Here is a 13,278-nt window from a genome sequence, read left to right as displayed (position 1 = left end):
CTGTTGGGAACATCAGATCATTTGGGAAGGGATCGGACGAAGGAGTGGGGAATGGTGGAGATGACGAGGGGACGGAAGTGAGAGATGGTGGGGAGGACGAGAGGATAAGGGAGTGGGGCATGGTGGAAAGGAAGAGGGGATGGTGGAGAGTGGAATGGTGGGGAGGACGAGGGGACGGTATAGTGGGGAATGGTTGGGAGGCAGAGAAGACAGGTGAGAGGGGAATGATAGGGAGGACTGGGGGGGGGGGGGGGGACAAGAAAGGTTGTTGTAACGCACATGCGTTGCTGAGCCACAGCATCGTGTGGCCGGGTACTGATAGTGTATATATATATATATATATTATATATATATATATATATATATATATATATATATATATATATATATTATATATATATATATATATATATATATATATATATATATATATATATATATATTGTTATGATCCCAGGTAGCCGAAAAACGAGTCTGCCCTTTGGGAATTATTCTACCAAGCCTGACCTGACTAGGAGGTCAGAAGTACAGACATGAAGATTCATATGTAAAAATAATTGGGTAAATTTTACACGGAGTTTAAAATTATGGGCAGTGAATATGAAAACAGATAAATGACTGGTTAGGAGATGTGGATAATTTGCTGGAGGCGTGAGGCTCGCTTCTGGAGGGCTTTGACCCTCACTTGAGGCCAAACATCGAAGGGGAAAGCCGCGCTCCGTTTGAGCTCCCGTCAGAAAGGAACCCCTAGTGATATATCTCCAAGAGAGGAGAAGTGTGCAGACGTGCCAGCCGTAGAATCGAGCTGGGAACGTTGTGGTCTCAAGTCCAGGACGGCGAGGAGTGTTTACTAAGCCGCCCAGAGACATTATCGTGGGCCGTGGGAGCGCCCTGATCAGCCTCAGAGGGAGGATCGCCCTCGACCAGACAATCTGTGGTAAGCACGATTTAAGCCAGTTCATAGTGATTGCTTGTAGTTGGTCGTGTGCCCAGCGACAGTAGCAATGTTTATTTATAAGTTAGAAATGTTTTGGTAAAGCAGGAAGCCTAAAAGAGAGGACGGAGAAGAGAGAGACAACTGGAGGGACGAGCAGCGTGTCCACTCCCATCGACCGCCTGAAGCCAACTGACGGAGCCCAGCTCCTGGTGGCGGAGGACCCTCCCAGAGTGAGTGAGGCCCGCCGGGCGAGGCGGAGCATGGACCCTCCCAAAATGGGGGAGTCCACTCTCACAGTATGTAGAGAGAAGATGGATGTAGGAGGCAAACATGTTGTGTGGTTATTTTTATGTGTTTAAGGGGAAACATTTTTATTGGAGTGTCGATGGGTTGCAGGTTTGTCTTTGGGGAAGAAGTTGCTGAGAACTTCGAAGCCAGCATAGAGGGAGTAGTTGATGCGACTCCAAGGTAGTGGAGGAGAGGACCTCGAGCTGTGAGGAGTAGCAGTGGAAGAGGAGTGTCACGAGCTTCTGTAGAGGTGGTGAAGCACCATAGTTGCTCGAGAGAACTTCATGGTGTAGCAGCCGGGAGAGCTGTGGAGGACTCTAGTAGAGGTAGTAAATCACCATAGTTACCCAAGGAAAACTTCATGGTGTAGCAGCCTGGAGGAGCTGCAGAGGATCCAGGTAGTTAAGCCCGGAAGAACCTAAAGATATCAGGGTAGTGAACTTCCAGATGTGGAAGGGAAGTTCTAAATGATCACTTGTAGGGAGTTGATAGAGTGTTTGTCTTTAGCATGTAAGACGCAGTGAAAGGCGAGTGATAGTTTGCCATTTTTGTGCCAAGGTGTTTGTACTGAAGTATAGAGTTACAGTCGTAGGCTGGATTACCTACAGTTGTATGTGTTCTAGGACTGACAGGGTGATCGATTGACCATTGTTGTGTATCAAGGAAACACTTATACTGATATATATATGTTATTGCATTCATACGCTGATTTTCCGTGTACATGTTTATAGATATATATGTTCTCTTGCTGATAGTGCAACATTGTATTATAGGACTTGACCTACTTGAGGAGGTTGGTAATATTAGGTGGTGAACCAGGAGAAAGGATACCACTTGATAAGCTGAGGATAGAGTTCTGATGTTGTTGGAGTGCAACCTGACTGAAATAGTATAGAGTGTAGGATTCATTATTATTATATGTGTGAATGTATTGTGTATGTGCTTTGTCCAGTAAATGTATTCAAATTTGCTGGTGTTTGCCCCTTGTCCTAGTGAGGCTTCCCAGGAAATAGTAAAGGAGAGAGAGAAAGAACCAAGAACCACTGCTGTGGACAGGGTAGAACAGAAAACTAATAAGTCAAAGGGGATTGAGGAGATCATATCACCTAAGGAGAGAGTGGGGAGTCACAGCGGCTCGAGTGGGTGTGTGCACGTGACAACGAGGCTAAGTATTGGAGCTGCATCTCCTAAAACGTATGACGTTGAGCCCCTCTCCAAGAGCCAGAAGCGCCCAGGGTGATCTCCTGGTAAAGTATAAACACTCCACCGAGTTGTGGGTTGGGTTGTCCAGAAAGAAGGATCAACAACGACACCACCACTAACCCACACTACAATAATTATATATATATATATATATATATATATATATATATATATATATATATATATATATATATATATATAATATATATATATATATATATATATATATATATATATATATATATATATATATATATATATATATATATATATATATATATATATATATATATATATATATATGCGAACAAGCCTGAATGGTCCCCAGGACAATATGCAACTGAAAACTCACACCCCAGAAGTGACTCGAACCCATACTCCCAGGAGCAACGCAACTGGTATGTACAAGACGCCTTAATCCACTTGACCATCACGACCGGACAAAATGAGGTGATAGCCGAGGCTATTTGAACCACCCCACCGCCGGCACTCGGATAGTAATCTTGGGCATAGCATTTTACCAAATCACCTCATTCTTTGGGGCACACGTGAGGAACACAAATGCGAACAAGCCTGAATGGTCCCCAGGACAATATGCAACTGAAAACTCACACCCCAGAAGTGACTCGAACCCATACTCCCAGGAGCAACGCAACTGGTATGTACAAGACGCCTTAATCCACTTGACCATCACGACCGGACAAAATGAGGTGATAGCCGAGGCTATTTGAACCACCCCACCGCCGGCACTCGGATAGTAATCTTGGGCATAGCATTTTACCAAATCACCTCATTCTTTGGGGCACACGTGAGGAACACAAATGCGAACAAGCCTGAATGGTCCCTAGGACAATATGCAACTGAAAACTCACACCCCAGAAGTGACTCGAACCCATACTCCCAGGTGCAACGCAACTGGTATGTACAAGATGCCTTAATCCACTTGACCATCATGACCGGACAAAATGAGGTGATAGCCGAGGCTATTTTAACCACCCCACCGCCGGCACTCGGATAGTAATCTTGGGCATAGCATTTTACCAAATCACCTCATTCTTTGGGGCACACGTGAGGAACACAAATGCGAACAAGCCTGAATGGTCCCCAGGACAATATGCAACTGAAAACTCACACCCCAGAAGTGACTCGAACCCATACTCCCAGGAGCAACGCAACTGGTATGTACAAGATGTACAATTTTTAGTTATGTAGAAACAATACTAATAATTCTGGAGCAATGCAAATAATAGTGAAACCATGAAACAGTTTCAGAAAAAAATTAAGATAAAAAATAGTGATAATTCTGAAATAAGGTTAATATTTTTGAATCAGAGTAATGAAATAATGATAATAATACTGCATCAACGCTAATAATGCTTAAAAATGCTAATAATAATGAAATAATGAAAAAATAACTGATATCGTGGAACAAATGCTGAAAGCAATGCCAATAATTCAGAAACCATGCTAATAGTTCTGCAACAGTGCAAATAATACTGAAACAATGCTAATAATACTGAAGAAATGATAATAATATTAAATCAATTAAAAAATGCTGAAAAAATGAGAAAATTAGTAGGAGCTGTGATGAAGATTCCAACCTGCTCACTTGGAACTTCCAAGCCTACATCTAAACCACTTAACCAGAACATGCTGAAAAGCAATTAAACCTGGGATTCAATTGAAAACTTTGGCTATCCTGAGGCTTCAACAGAAACCTAGTCAGGATTTCACTTATTGCTCGCACTGAAACAATGCTAATAATATTTAAGCAATTCTAATAATATTGAAGCAATGCTAATCATGCTGATTCATTGCTAATAATACTGAATGAGATGAAATGAATTTTCACACTTGCAACTATTTCAACAGCCTGCAACACTGAGCAAGGGTTCAGGATCTGCAGGCCATCAATGCATGTGGTGCATCGTGGCGAGAACAACAGTCACAACTCCGATGTTGCGATATTTGAGAGTATTACACAAGGTGGTAATATCCACCACCAGAATATCGTCATCTCTCGTCACTAGGACGTAATCTAGTAAAAGTAAATCGTAAATCGTAAAAGACGTTATAGGGCGTAAGTAACTAAGGGGTTCCCACCTAATGTTATGATAAATAAGGTGCAGAGCTGCGAAGCAGCACTACCCAGGTATGCCAAAGGGGACTTAAGTAGACTAACATATCTAGGCGTGTGGAAGTACTTAGGAAGGAGTTAAAAGGAAATCTTTCGTAATACTAACGTAGGTTTACTGACCAAGCTTAACACTATTACACTACGAGGGTTTACACGTTAAATGCAACGCCAGCAAAGCTAAACAGTCAGCATAATCCAGGTGGGAATAACTCCAGGAGAGTTAGTATGCTTTAAGATCATCTGTCTCCACCACCGGTGAGGCACAGCATGAACTAACCTAAACACTCGTGATAACTCCAGTAATACCTGCTTATCACACTAACAGTTTCATGTGACGATGACTGGTGTACACACCAGTCATCGTCACTTTGTCAATCAGTATCACAACACTTTGTCAAATAATATTGCAAGAACTGATACCCAGTACTGATCTCTGAAAGAAAACGTATGTAACAAAAGTACACAACAGCGAGTTTTATGGCACTGAGAGATAACACAGTGAAATCATCACACACACGAAATCACTTGACTACATTCTGAGTATAAAAAAATACTCAGGTCTACATGAAAAATTTGTACGAGTCACGCAGACTCCGTTCACATGTAAATTACTGAAATAACTAAATGAATAATGAAGCACTGAAAACATCGGTAACTACAACCCTAAATGTGTGATTACTACAATCCCGACACTTATGACACATGTGGCGACGTCACCACACAGGGTCTCATCATAACAAGGCACCACTGCGGGCCTCACCTTCTCCACTCTACACCCGTAGCAGGTGCCTGAATAGTCCTGCTAAGCCTGGTGACTGACACGTAGAGTCAATGGCCGGGTGACAAGTACGAACACTATAAGTTATAAGTTATAACACTAACGTAATTGGTCGGCCACACTCACATCCCAGTAAATTATTTCACTCTTGGTTAACTGTGGTGTGACAGTCATGGGAATATCGCTGATGCACCACCAGTCTAATGAAGGCGTCCTTGCCTTGACGGCATTAGCTTCACCACACACTGTCCGCACGTGTCGTCCTGTCACCTTGGTGTTAGGTCAGGTACCAGTAGTCAATGTGGCGTTAGGTCCGGCACCAGTAGTCAATGTGGTGTTAGGTCTGGCACCAGTAGTCAATGTGGCGTTAGGTCCGGCACCAGTAGTCAATGTGGCGTTAGGTCCGGCACCTGTAGTCAATGTGGCGTTAGGTCTGGTACCAGTAGTCAATGTGGCGTTAGGTCCGGCACCAGTAGTCAATGTGGTGTTAGGTCCGGCACCAGTAGTCAATGTGGCGTTAGGTCCGGCACCAGTAGTCAATGTGGCGTTAGGTCCGGCACCTGTAGTCAATGTGGCGTTAGGTCCGGTACCTGTAGTCAATGTGGCGTTAGGTCCGGTACCAGTAGTCAATGTGGCGTTAGGTCCGGTACCAGTAGTCAATGTGGCGTTAGGTCCGGTACCAGTAGTCAATGTGGCGTTAGGTCCGGCACCTGTAGTCAATGTGGCGTTAGGTCCGGTACCAGTAGTCAATGTGGCGTTAGGTCCGGTACCAGTAGTCAATGTGGCGTTAGGTCAGGTACCAGTAGTCAATGTGGTGTTAGGTCCGGTATCAGTAGTCACCCTGGTGTTAAGTACACACTCCATGTATTGCTGAGAGAATGCTAACAATGCATAAACAATGCTAATAATACTAAAACAATCCTTATTTTAATGAAACAATTATAATAATTCTGAAGCAATGCTAATAATATTTAATCAGTTCATATGGTATTGAAACAATGCTAATAATTCTCAAGTATGCTAATAATGCTGAAACAATGCCAGTAATTCTAAATCAATGCTTATAATACTGATTGATATATATATAATAATAAGGAAACATTGCGAATAATTCTGGAATATTGCTAATCAATCTGAAATAATGCTGAAGCAATGCAAATAATTTTGATACATTGATGAAAATACAGAAGCAAAACAAATAACTATGAAAGTGTTGGAAATAATACTGAAATTCTGAAACAATACATATTACTGTAACAATGCTCTTAAGCCTCAAACAATGCTGATAATTGTGAAATAATGCTGATAAGTCTGAAAGAGAACAAATAATTTTTAAGCAGCTGCGAATGATTCTGAAACAATGCTCATTATTCAAAAAAAGATCTAATATTGCTGAAACACTGCTAATAATACTGAAACTATGATAATATTGTAATAATACTAATAATTCAAAAATAGATCTAATATTGCTGAAACACTGCTAATAATACTGAAACTATGATAATATTGTAATAATACTAATAATTGTGAAGCAATGCTAGTAGAGGGAGTCCTACCTGTAGACCCCAACAAAATGAACTGTTAATTAGGCGGTAAGTGTGTTAATAGTGGGATAGGGGTCATTGACTCTACAATCGAAGAAGAGTCAGCCGGTAGCACCCAGCATTTGGAGATGGGTTTGCCTGTAGCTCCCAGGAAAATGTACCATCAAATGGCTCCCATATGTGGTGGAGGTGATCGGCGGCGGGTCCTCATCCAAGGAGAACGGCACCCAGGGGTGAGCACTTAATGGCCGCAGTCGAAGTTATGTGAAAATAGTCCTTAATAGGGGGTGCATTATAATTTTTAAAAAATAATAGTCTATTGTAGGGGAGAAAGCAGAAATAATAGTCTATTATTGGTGTAAAGTCTATCTTCCTATAAATATAGGAAGGCTTTTATGGTTGGTTAAACCAACAATTATAGGTTTATGTACCCCCAAGACTCTGCCTGTAGTGAGAAAATGACATGATGGATATTATATAAATTCATTATAGTATTTGTTCAGGTGTGGTCAATCTCTTCCGGCTCGACCGGTCGTGTCTCAGGGGAAAAAACACTTAAGTCACATGCCTCCCATACAAGGGCGAGTGACCATTCCTTCCTCTCTTTAAAAGAGTTAAAGGGAACCACAATCACCCAAGAATACGGTCTAAAATATGGCCCATTTTGGGAATAAAAAACATTTTTGTTATTAATTCATTTATTAGGTAAAGGCTACAAAATAATATATAATGATAATAAAAGTAGTTATACCCTTTCCACTCCTCTTCCTCCTCCTCCTCTGAGTAGAATTCTAAGCCTTTTACACTCTCCATATCAGTTGCTGAAGTCTCCACCATGATGAGCAGATGTCCTTCATTGTCCTCTACCCTAGTTTTTTTTAGCAGCAGCTGACTCCTCTTCTTCCTCATTGGCAAGTGGTGGGGGTGGAGGCTGCTTATCTGCGGGGATAGGTCCTTTTCTATGTTGGGGAGCCCTTGGCAGAGAGAGGGGTGGAATGTATAATCTGTAAGTATGATTTAAATTGTATGATGATTAAATAAAAAGTATATTTATATATATCTGTTATTTGAATAAGTATACTAATTCACAAAATAAAAATACTATTTATCTCAGCCCCTGAAACCACAGACTTGTGACCTCTACAACAAGTGTCATCAATTAGACTACGAAACAATAGTTCGTTCACGATAGAACTCCCTCGTAGAATTATAACTCGGCATATGTGGACTTGACTGTTCTAAAGAAAAGAAGGAAATCAACAAATAAAAAACTATTATTACAAAAATATAAACAATATATGTCATGAACTACAATCAATACTCACCCGGTTCTTTAAGGACATCAATCTATGATATTTTTTTGTGGTTTCTTCCATTTTGTAGGTAACGTAGGGCAGTAATGGAGAGGGTTGGCACTTGTCTGGGGTTTTATAGGGTAATCACCCTTCCCCTACCCCTTCTGACTCACTTTTTAGTCAATTTTTCTGGTTAAATAAGTAACAAAAATATTCCCTACACCATCGATACGAACCAATAGTCAGACCTGTAAGAAATGTCCTCATACAAAGCTGTTTAATAAGGAAATATCGTCGTTCATAGGCAAGGACCCGTTTATCATTTAATTTTAAAGTTACTTTAGAAAATAAATTAAGTAAATAATACAAGGTAGAAGGTAAGCCCAGGTGGCTTATTCTGTGAACAAACATGATGCAATATAGCCCGCAGGAGAGACTAAAATCACTCAGGAGTCTGTGACTCATGCTATACACTTCTGATATATTGTTCTTTTTAATAAACTCCACGAAATAATGACCATATGTAGCCGGGGTCATGGCATAACTTTTAAAAAAACATTTGATGTTTAACTACATCAATATATTTATACACACACAGTGACCCATAGGCTTCCTACTGTGAGTTGGTATGATATTATTTATAAAGATTATAAGCCTCAATGTTAAAATATTGAAATGTACAATCTCTTCTGCATTAGAACACCCTTGATTATGTACCTGAGCAAATAGTTTGTTTTAAGTTTATATTATTATCAAGACAATTCATTATGTTTTAGCTTGCACATCACATAGGACATTTCTCTGTCCGTCAATGGATAAAACCGATCAGTCTTGATCAGCTCATAACATAGCCGCTGCTGACCTCTGGTGAGGTGGCGCTTAGACAGCAATGCCATCTATGGAGTGGATAGGTGGACGTTTGTGTCTAAGCCTGTGAGTGAGGTGCCCTAGAGTGTAACCAGTACTAATGACGTGTCTGATTACAGAGTCGACCTGGGACTGCTGTATTGGACGATGGGGCAGTCTACCCAATGCAGCCATAGTCTCCCCACCAGTTTGCTCTGAGGAAGCAGTGAGTCACCCCCGAACAGACACTGTTGAGAGTGTTAGCCTGCCTGTGACGTGGCAGTACCAGGAATCGTCTTATCTGGGGGCTGGCTGGTGAAAGAGACTAGCCACTGTGGTGCAGAGAGAGGAGAGTGATCTGCGGAATCACACAAGGCTCCTGCCTAGGGCTCGCAACCCTAGTATCGGTTGTGGAGTGGCGTACACAGCGGAGCTGATTGGAACCTGCCAGCTACAGGCTGGATTTGTGGTTGAAGGCCTCCACGACGGTGCACCCAGTGGGACTGTGATTTGGCTGGCCTGTGGCCAGGGTAGATTCGCCGAGAGAATCAGAGGATTCATTGTGGGCCACGACGAAGAGAACCAGGGCTACTCATCTTGAGCACCGTGGAGCATCCTGTGTCTTCAGAGGAAGACTAATCTGTATATAATAAGTGTAGTTATAGCAACCCCTCGTGTGACTGTGATATATTTATTTATAATGGTGGTAGCAATATATATACAAAAGCAGTGCATTTGTATCCCTTCCCCTTTAATTTACTTGCGTTACGGAACACACCCCTTGAAAGCCACTACTAACTTTGGGCCGGATACCCAAACTCTAATAACATCAGAGAAGAACCCAGTTGCGACCCAATAGGGCCGTAACACATAAGTTGACATATCTACACGGGAAGGGAGCCTTTTGTTTGAATAGTAGATAAGTCAGAGGCAAATATCGACCTTTCCTTATTAAAGGTGTCATAAGCTAGTATTGAGTCATGCTCTAAGCCTAATGATTTCAAAGTTTGTAATAAAGATGTGAATAATGATTGTTGAAGTCGTCTAAAATTTGATAAATTGCGTTATTATTCAAATAAATGGCAATACTTCTCATCTTTGCATTTTCAAAATATAACCCATTCCCCTGATGAAGGCCTACATAATATACCATTGGTATATTATGTAGGCCTTATTATCGTCACAATATATATATATTGTGACGATAATCTCTTTCAAGAGAGATTGAGCCTGCTCTTCCCTACATAAAGTGACATTTATTCTACAAGTATAAGATGCTACATTCAAGATACGTCCACCAGTAGCACAAAACGTTTTGACCAGGAGGTAAAACATACCCTAAACCTCCATCTCCACTCCCTCCATGCCGGCTCGTCATCAACCAGCCAACTACCCTTCCCAGCCTGCCTGCTCCTGATTGGTGACTCGCCGACTGCACACCTGCACACTGCACCTCAGCGCCATCTACCTGAGTCGATGTCTGAGCTTGAACCAGCCATCAACTTCAAAATATTCTTTGTGCTCTAAGAGTTGACATCTCTCTCTGGCATACTAAGCTCTCTGGCTCTGTATACTAAGGGAGGTCTCAGCCATAGCCAATATTCTCAGCACCATTTACTATTTTGTCTCACATTATTATTATTTTATCTTTTGTGTTTTTGCATTTATCTTTGTTCTTTAATTGCATTGTTCATTGCCACGGGACTTGTCTTTATTTTTATTTGTGTTTAAAGTATATTAAAGTTTCATTGTTCATACTTTGTGTTTTACATGTTCCTCCCTCTCACTTACCACAGACAACAGGCAAGCAGTCTATCTTTTTTTGTAAATGTGACAGGCATTGACACCTGCCATTGGAGGACTGCCGAACATCTACACTCCAACACTTTCCCGTCACATTTAATGGGGGCCTGTCCTAGGAGCTTCACTCAGGTACTAGTACCAGTACATCAATTTGTGGTAAGCGTACTTGGCTTTGTTACAGTTGCTTTTCAATATTTTCATTACTTTTAATATTTATATTGTGCTGTGTGTATTGTGCATTCCGAGAGTAGCATATGGTGAGTGTGGGATAACTTTGGATTACGTGGTGACTGTAGGCCGCAGTCATTCTCTTAATTGGTCATCCCTCCCTCAGTGTTATTACTCGTGTTTACCACCTTTTGTCCCTAGGATATTCCTCACATTATCGGCAGATCATCATTGTGGTACCCTGGTACTTTGGTTTGTCTTCGTGTCAAAGCACCCTATCTTCTGCAATCCGACCGAAGGAGGATACAGAGGGCCATAGTTCCTCTACCATGGACTACGTTGCTGAGTTGGGACCTCAGTAGCAGTTCTCCTCACAAGTTGACACTCGCACCCCTACACGTCGGTCAGAGATGATGATATTTACTTAGGTAGGGAATTAGCTTTCTTTTTTTCAGAGCACAAAGTTCGCTAATTCTGTAAGTATCATATTTCACTTGGTGGGAAAACCCTTGCTTATGTTCTATAGAGACTCGGCAAGGTATGCCTACATTCTTGGACTACCTTATTCACTTTTGGAACAATTAAATGTCATTTGTTTTAGAAACTGTCAGTTTCACTTATTTAGTAGGATTTTCTTGCCCTTATTCTCTTACATTGAGTACCGGGTACAAGATTTCCTGCGATTTTGATGGACTAATCATTTACCATCCTAAAATTAACGTTAGTTGTTAAAGATTAAAATTCCACAGGATAGTTACCAGTTGCCACGCTATCCTGTTTCTGACATTTACCATATCACAACTATATTCGTTGTATATTTATTTGCTATCTTTCACCATGTTTCGTCTCCAAGCTTTACGTAACGATCCAGCAGGTGAAAGAGGGACCTTATGTCGTGCCAAGAGGACTGAATTACAAGCTCATGCCCACGAATATCAACTAGAAGTTCCCCAAGGAGCCAACAAAAATTACTTGCATAACTTATTAATGGATCACCTCTTAGATGAAGGGACAATTGACCCTGAAACTCACGGAACTCATTCTATTGCAGATAAAAATGCTCTGGCAACTATGAAACTCAAACTTGAACTCGCAAAGCTCGAGCGGGAGCAACAAAAAGAAGCTCTCCAGATCAGAGAACGAGAGGCCGCCTTGAGGAAAGAAGAACAAGAACGAGAGGCGGCCCTGGCGAAAGAAGCTCTACAAATCAGGAAAGAAGAAGCTGCAATAAGGGAAAGAGAGGCTGCAATCAGGAAAGAAGAACAGGAACGGAGACTGCACTACTCCGTGAGCGTGAGCGAGTACAGCTTGAAGCAAAACAACGTCACCTGGAGATGCAACGCGAGCATGATAAGAAACAAGCTGATACGGTTATAGCATGTCGTCAACAAGAACTCGCGTTGGAGACTTCACACCACGCTCAGCGCCAACAAGCTACCGCTAGTCTTCCCGTAAGTTTCAATGTCTCCCATGCTAGTAAGTTAATGCCACCATTCATTGAGACTGAGATTGATGTCTTTTTCACCACTTTTGAGACCCTAGCTAATAAACTTAGTGGGCCTGCAGATCAATGGTCTACCCTTCTCAGAGTGCATCTCACAGGTAGAGCTGCAGTTACTCTCAGTACCTTAGCATCTGAGAATGACTACCAGACCATGAAACAAGCAGTTTTGGACGCCTATCTTCTCTCCACCGAGAGCTACAGACGAAAATTCCGTGACTATCTAAAGGCAAGTACCACCACCTTTCTAGAATTTGCCAATACCAAGAAAATATATTTCATGAAATGGCTGGAAGAAGCACATGTCTCTACATTTGCAGAACTCGTCAACCTCATGCTAGTTGAGGAATTCTTGAGACGTGTTCCCCCTTCCGTCCGTTTATATTTAGCAGATAAAGAAGAAACCGACTACATCAAATGTGCGAAGTCGGCTGACACCTACAGCCTCATCCACCGGCTGACACCAGAACCACCTTCCAGTAAGAAGTCTTGGTACAGTTACGATAAAGTGAGTACAGATCAAGCGAGCTCACAATTGTATTGTAAGTATTGCAAACTCTATGGACACACCATAGATAGATGTGGGAAGGCTCCATACAAAAGCAATGAATCTACTAAACCCAAACAGACTCCTCCTAAGTCCAGTAAGCCTGTGATGAATGTTGGTGTTCCTGTTAATGATCTTTCTCTCTTCAGTAAACACCTGTATCCTGGAACTGTCTCTACCAACGGTACAGATTCGGAGGGACGTTTCAAATTGAAGATCTTGAGGGACACA

The sequence above is a fragment of the Procambarus clarkii genome, unplaced genomic scaffold (assembly GCF_040958095.1).
Source record: "Procambarus clarkii isolate CNS0578487 unplaced genomic scaffold, FALCON_Pclarkii_2.0 HiC_scaffold_129, whole genome shotgun sequence".
In the NCBI taxonomy this organism is placed as follows: domain Eukaryota; kingdom Metazoa; phylum Arthropoda; class Malacostraca; order Decapoda; family Cambaridae; genus Procambarus; species Procambarus clarkii.
This window is presented reverse-complemented; position numbering follows the sequence as displayed.